Genomic DNA, 7,849 nt, shown 5'->3' on the forward strand with positions numbered 1-7,849 from the left:
CCAGGAACCACGGCCAATGGGAGATGCAGGGGCAGCGCCTGCGGATGGGGCAGCGTGCTGAACTGCCTGGCTGCGTCTCTGCGTAGGAGCCTGAGGAGGGACATGCCGCTGTTTCTGGGAGCTGCTTGAGGTAAGCACCACCCAGAGGCTGCATCCCTGACCCCCTCCCATGCCCCAACTCCCTGCCCCAGCCCTGATCCCCCCTCCTTCCCTCCAAACCCCTTGGTCCCAGCTCGGAGCACCCTCCTGCACCCCAAACCCTCATCCCCAGCCCCACTCCAGAGCCCACACCCCCAGCCAGAGCCCTCACCCCCTCCCGCACCCACCCCCCAATTTCATGAGCATTCATGGCCCGCCATACAATTTCTGTACCCAGATGTGGCCCTCAGGCCCAAAAGTTTGCCCACCACTGGTGTAGACACTACACCGATGGGAGGGGTTCTTTCATCATTGTAGTAAATTCACCTCACCGAGAGGCAGTAGCTAGGCTGACAGAAGAATTCATCTGTTGACCTAGCACTGTCTACATGGGGACTTAAATCAGCTTAACTATGTCCCTCGGGGGTGTGGATTTTTTACACTCCTGAGTAACATAGCTTGGTCAATCTAATTTTCTAGTGTAGCTCAGACCTTACATATGACACTCCTGTTAATGCTATATCTAACTTATCTAAATATTCTTTAACCTGTCCTTTTCCTGGTTTGAGTTGCATTCCTTCCCCCTGTTGTTAATATTAATTGTGCTGCACAACTGGTCACCATTAACCTTTTCAGTGAAAACTGAAACCAAATAGGCATTAAACGCCTCAGCCTTCTTCAAGTCATCAGTTATTAGCTCTCCTTCCCACCTACATAGAGGGCCTACACTTTCCTTCATCTTTCTATTGCTCCAAATGTATTTAAAGAACCTCTTCTTATTTCCTTTTGTTCCTTGCTAGGTGAAACTCATTTTACTTAGCCTTTCTGATTTTGTCCCTGCATGCTTGTACTATTCTTTTGTATTCCTCCTAAGTAATTCATCCATGTTGTTGAAGGATTCCCTTTTTGTTTTTCAGGTCATTAAAGAGCTGATGCATCCATACTGACCTTTTGCTAGTCTTCCTATTTTTCCTTTGTATCAGGATAATTTGCAGTTTTGCCTTTAATATTGTTTCCTTGAGAACCTGCCAGCTCTTCCTAACTTCTTTATCCCTTAGATTTTCTTCCCATGGGACCTTAACTACCAGCTCTCTCAGTTTGTTAAAATCTGCTATTTTGAATTCCATTGTCCTTATTCTGCTGCTGCTCTCACTTCTTCCTTTCTTTACCATCATGAAATCTATCATTTTATGATCACTTTCACCCAAATTGCCTTCCACCTTCAGATTGGCTACCAATTCCTCCTTTTTGGTGAAAAACAAGTCTAGAATGGCTGTCCCGCTGGTTACTTCTTCTACTTTCTGAAACAAAAAATTGTCCCCAATACATTCAAAGAACTTACTGGAAATTTTGTGTTTTGCCATATTACTTTTTTAATGGATATGTGGATAGTTAAAGTCCTCCATTACTATTAGCTCTTGTATTTCGGATATTTCTGTTATTTGTTCTAGAAATGCCTCATCCACGTCCTCTTCCTGATTTGGTGAGCTGTAGTAGACCTCTACCATGTTGTCATCCCTATTTTTTCCCCTTTATCATTACCCAGAGACTTTCAACTGGTCTGCCTCTCACATCCTTCTGGACCTCAGAACAAGTATATACATTCTTGATGTATAGTGTACCACTTCCTCCCTTTTTATCCTGGCAGTCCTTCCTGACCAAGCTATTCCGCCACATACCTATATTCCAGTTATGAGACCTATTCCACCAAGATGGCAGAAATGGCATTGTGCTGTGTAGCTGCCTGCTGCTGAATCAGGAACGACCACTGCTGGCAAATGGGCACAGGGCCATGAAATCCTGAACAATGTGTATATCCCAGTTCTGAGCTGATTTTACCTAGCTCTGACAGATTCCTGAAGGTTTGAGGTTTTTTTAAACTTTGGCAATATTTGCCTACTTTGTTCTGCCTCATTGAATGTTAACAGTATGATCACTGTTACATAACCAAACAGATTAAAGATCCAAAAGATTTGAAGTAGGCTATTGAAAGCAGGAGCTATCCCATGAGAACAACTGCAAGAACATTTTCAGATGCAAATTAAGGGTTTTGGCAGGTCTTCAGAAAGTGCAAAATTTTGTACCTCCACCTTCCCTTTTGTTAGCTGCATGTTTAAGTAACTTCCTTTTGGGACTGTCTCAGTATAGGAGGTGTGCCGAAGCATTACATCCCATGTCTTGGAGGAGCTGTATGGAATGGAATTAAGTAATTTTAATCTACTATGGGATGAAAATGATCAACATCACAATGTGAAACTGCATAGTTTTATGCCCTTAAACAGAAATGTGAAAAGAAAATTGAACAAGATGAAGTGCTAGATTGGACTGAATGAGATTTGTTCTGTAGGACATATGGTCAGTGACAAAGAATTCCCCCACAAGGAGACCTTACAGAGGTCACAAATGAGTGATCCACTCAAAATGCTGCTTGAGGACATTACAGCATGGCACTAGGATGATTGACAAGAGCTTTTAGGAGTTCAAAAAAGTTGTCACCAAAACACCTGTAGTGAGATATTTTGAGATTAGCAAAGGACCTAAGACTGAAATTGATGCACACACATGTGGGTTGGATGCTGTCCTGCAACACAATTGTTCAGTGACAGATGTTTCTAAAACATTGACTAAAACACAACAGATCTATGTTCAGGCTGACGAATACATGTTAGCAATTATTTCTGGTAGTTAGAAGGGTTTACAGCTGAGACAGAAACAGAACATAAACCGTTGCAGTGTAACCCATTGCCTAGGCTTCAGAAAATGATAATGAAATTGCAAAAGTAATCATTAAATGTGGAATTCAGGCTTGCTGAGGGCACAATAGTTGAGCTTGGCAGAATTAGATTTATATTTTTTTATAATTTTGATGAATAATATCAATGTTTGTTTTTAAGCTTTTTTATTATGGATTTAAACGTTCACAGTTGCACAAAATTATGGGGTTTTAGCATTTTTTCAATGTCTTTTTAAATTTTCATATGTCCAGGAAATTATGGGGAGGTGCAGACAATAATTATTTAATGACAGTAAATGTTGAGATTCAAAAAGTTGAAGCTTATAACTATTAAAACACAAATTGCCAACATCACATCAAAATATACCAAGTAAATATCCATAAATCAAACTCTATGTTCTCAAGTAGCTTTCTTCTTACTTTGCCTCTCTGTACATTTCTGTTGTTATTGATGGAAACATTTTTCCATGGTTTTATATGTGTATGCTGAAACTGATGTTTACTGACATTTACCAATAAAAATCTAATTCTTCCAAATCTAATTATAGTGGATCTGCTTTCAAGAGAATGTATAAATACTGAAAGCAAGGTGCTGTAGGAAGAAGAGTTTGAAGTAACCATGACTCAAGTGCTATCCATTTTTTAGACTAAATTTGACAAGCTCGAACAAGAAACACAAAATCATCCAATATTGTAAAAGTCTGAGACAAGTAATTCTAGATGGATGGCCAATAGAAAAAGTCCAGGCACCTCCAATCTCAGAGTCCTTTTGGAACTATAGAGATGTAATTGCTGCATATGATGAGATTCTGTACAAAGGACATTATGTTATAATACCGCACAGCATGGGGGATGAGAACACTAAACATAACCCAAAATGAGAAATGTAAAAACGAAGCCTGAGGTGTTGTATTCTGGCCGCATGAATGCAACAATCTAAGATAAGGTATCTGCAAATGAGATCTACAACAATAAAAACAGATACCATTGCAAAAGAACTGTATGAGATTCCTCGATTGCCTTTAGTCTGAGGTTGGAGTAGGCCTATTTAAATTAAGCAGGAAAGATTAGTTCTTATTAGTGGGCTATTAATTTTTTTAAAATTATCTGTTGCATACCATATTAAGTAACAATGTAACACCATATTGTAAAACACAGTTTGTTCACTATAGGATTGCAGATAGGTCAATACAACCTTAACTTTGCCTTGTCACAGGCTCTTCCAACTTCCTTTATAGTTAAAAATCACTGAAATCTTGTGGATGGATTACACTGGATAGTCTTTTTAAAAAAATTTTTTTTAGGATTAATATTTTTTTCCATTATTATACATAGCTGAAAGTTTCTTCTTCAGCATCAGGGGGTAGCCATGTTAGTCTGTATCCACAAAAACAACAAGGAGTCTGGTGGCACCTTAAAGACTAACAGATTTATTTGGGCATAAGCTTTCGTGGGTAAAACACCACTTGCATCTGAAGAAGTCGTGTTTTACCCATGAAACCTTATGCCCAAATAAATCTGTTAGTCTTTAAGGTGCCACCAGACTCCTTGTTCTTCTTCAGCGGAAACCTTATGCTATGTAATGATATGATATCATGCAATTCTGATTAAGATATGACAGTGTTTGTGGAGCCAGATTAGACTAAACTGATTTTTAAAAGCACATTAGATTTTTAATTTTTTTTCACAGGAGTTGACCAAGGAGGCAGGAAACCCCTTCAGTTTTGTTTTTAGGATCACAGCCTGAAAGACTACAGCAAGTGCATTTAATGCCATTGTGTTGGAACAATCCTTGCTTTTGACTAGCCCAGTAACACCCAGACTGTTGGCTTTCATAATTTCTCAGGGCATCTCCTACCCTATTTTTGTGCAGTATTGCCATGCTCCTAGAATGATGCAGAGAAAGGCACTGATTGCAAAAATATGCACAGGAGGTAGAGGAAAAATCCACCAAATTCCAGAATACTAAACAAAATGTCCAGAGTGCCCAATTCTTTAGCTCGGAACAGGTGTGTCACTTTATTGTCCATATTTCTTAAAGGACCTATTTTTAATTAATTTTATTTCCTCTGCTAATTAACAGAGGCACTTTATCAATTCTCAGAAACTTCATTCTGTACCCAAAGAGTGAATGCTGTAATTTTGGGGAGGGTACATGCCATTTTTCATATATAATAAAGAAGTTGAATCCCTACTTTAAATACAAAACTTTGTAAATATGAAGTCACTACTTATGCCTTCAAAATAATATCCCCATATCACTCTGGGAACAAGATGTATTAAACTTACTGTATATGGAGTGCAAGGACACTGTATATTCAAAGGAATCTGCATGCCAGGGACAAACACAGATGCAGTAAATAGTACCAAGCTTAGCTTTACATAGAAGGCCACGCTGAATGGATCTATCCAGATTGCAGCCACATCTGTGCTACCCAAAAAAGCCTTGCTGGTTATTTGCAGACCTATATTAGGAACAGCTCTCTAACAACCTCCTAAGAGTGGGCAGCATCTAACTGGTGGGCTGCAGAAATACCCAGTACATTTAACAGCAGGGCAGTTGCATACTACCCAGCTGTAGGATGCTTGGCGGTAGAGGAGGAAATTAAATGGCATGTTTGTTGGATGTCATCTGCAAGCTGCATTCTGTGGTGACTTGAGTGTTAGATTATCAATATTCCCCCTTAGGAAAAGGGGAAGTTGGCCTAGTGTGGACTTAATCAGCAGGACACATTCATACCCTCTGCAGAGATCAATGTGCAAGAAAGCAGGAATGGGAAGCAGTGAATGAGCACTGGGAAGTCCCTTTTCTCCATAGGCACATGAGGGGTGCACTTGTCCCTGGCAGAAAGTCAGCATGGCACGTGGAGAGAGGGAGTATTAATAACCTTTCTAAAGAAAGACTTCTCTTGGGCTTGATGTCTCATCCAGACCACAGCAGATGTTGCGACTGTGCAAATGTGCAACTTCTGCATTCTGGAGTTCCCTAGGCAGAGACAGGCTCAGCAACTGGGCTGGGTTTAGGACCTGGAAGAGAGAAATAGAAGTCTCAGAGACACTGATTTTATCCATGTCAGTAAGTGGCAAAAAGGCATCCCTAATTGTAGCCATCAAAGACAAATGGCCCTGGCAAGGTCTAAAGCAGTGTTGAGAAGAATGCGGTTAACAGTTTCACACTCATTAATGTCTGATATGGATGCAGAGACGAAAGCAGCAGTAGCCTTGTAGCTGCAGTAAGGATGGAAACAAGGGTGTAGGCATGGATAAGCAGGTGAAGAAGTGGAGGCACGTTTGCCCTGCCGTGGGACTAAGAGGAGCTGATTAAGTATGAAGAAATAGGAGCAGCATGGAAGGTAGTTTTGCCCTGCAGTGGAAATGGAAAGGCTCCAGAGACCCTCCTTAATGTCAGCTGGGCATGGGGAACAGGCGCCTGTTGCCTGCGTACTGGGGAGGGTGATGAAGTTCATTTCGGGGCCAGCTTTGTACCTGAGTCAGCTCTGAGTCAGCAAGGCAGCTTTGGGGCTGGGGGAATTCTAGGGGGCTGTTAAGGCTGAAATCCCCTTGGATGTCAGACTAGACAGGGTGCTCTTCCCTCTGACCTCGCTGGAAGCCTCTGCTTCCTCTTTGTGCAGGGAGCTCCAGCTGTCAGTGCAGGTTATTTCTGGGTGTAGGGACAATTGTGAATGAGCAACGTTTGAGGCACTCCTGTTGCCAAAATCCCCATTAGACCACAGGAGTGCCAGGGCTCCTTTCCACTGTTCAAGGGAAGAGTATTCATTCCCGAGATCTTCCTAATGAATTAAATGTCCTGAGGGAGCCTGGCCCCAGTGCAAAGCTCATATGTGTACCCTGCTCCCCAAGGGCATTCTCGGGGAGACTCCCAGCCACTAAACTGTAGCAGTGGTTGCAGATTAACTCTGCCCCCTGTCCATCTGACCAGCACAGATACCATTGACATGCACAACCCCCTTAGACAATCCCAGAGGAATCCCAGCCTGAAATTTAGTTCCCACTAGGAATAGATAGTAATTATGCTGCTCTCCATAATAAGTGTTCATAATAGTCTCCATTCAATCATTACTTCTTCCAGCACTAACCGTTGTTGTGCAGTTAATCCCCCAGGAGATGGACCAAGGAGCAGAGGTTCTGGGAGTCCAGGCTGTTTTCTGGTCCTCTCAAGCTTGCTGCTGGAGGCACAAAGGTTACAGGTCTTTGGAGCTGTGCTACCCTCACCTCAGTTGCAGCAGGTAGTTCAAAGCCTCTTACCTGCTTTCAGCTTCCCTTGACTAGGTCCCTTCATATAAAGCAATGATGGTGCTGCATGGTGAGGACGCAGTATAACCAGGCAGTGTGGATAGGACACAAGAGGCGTGATGGAGATGGTGCACAGCTGTGATGTGAGGAGCTGTTACCCTCCTTCTGAAAGGATTTCCCCCCTGTAATGGAAGTGGGGATTTTAATAAAATGGGGAAATGCAGTATACGAGTCCCTAACAGCATGGTAACCTGAATAACCTGGGTAACTGGATGGTTCAGAACCTTCCCTCCCCAGTCTGCTGGCTCCTGTAACTCAGCCTTATTCAAATGCAGAATAGCATTCAGGCAGATGCCCTGCACTGGGCTCATTGTTAATGGAATCACATTATGTTAGGCTGCAGCACGTCTAGTTACTGTAGGTGGCAGCAGTTACGTTGCCTCAGGGCATCACGCAGTTTCCTACAACAACAGAAAGATCTGGACCTCAGAGTGAAATTATTTAAAGTCCTTTAATTCCCAGACACAACTTTTGGAGAAAGCTTCCCATGAGTATTGCCCCTGGGAACACATAACAACAACATATTTAACTTCAAATACCTACTGATGAACAGCCAACCCGTACACAGGAGAGAACAGAGAGAAGTAACAGCTGATACTCTTTCATGCTTATTATTACTATTACTATTACTTATTATTTGTATTACCATAGAGTAGTGATAGG

The sequence above is a fragment of the Chelonia mydas genome, chromosome 6 (assembly GCF_015237465.2).
Source record: "Chelonia mydas isolate rCheMyd1 chromosome 6, rCheMyd1.pri.v2, whole genome shotgun sequence".
Classification (NCBI taxonomy): domain Eukaryota; kingdom Metazoa; phylum Chordata; order Testudines; family Cheloniidae; genus Chelonia; species Chelonia mydas.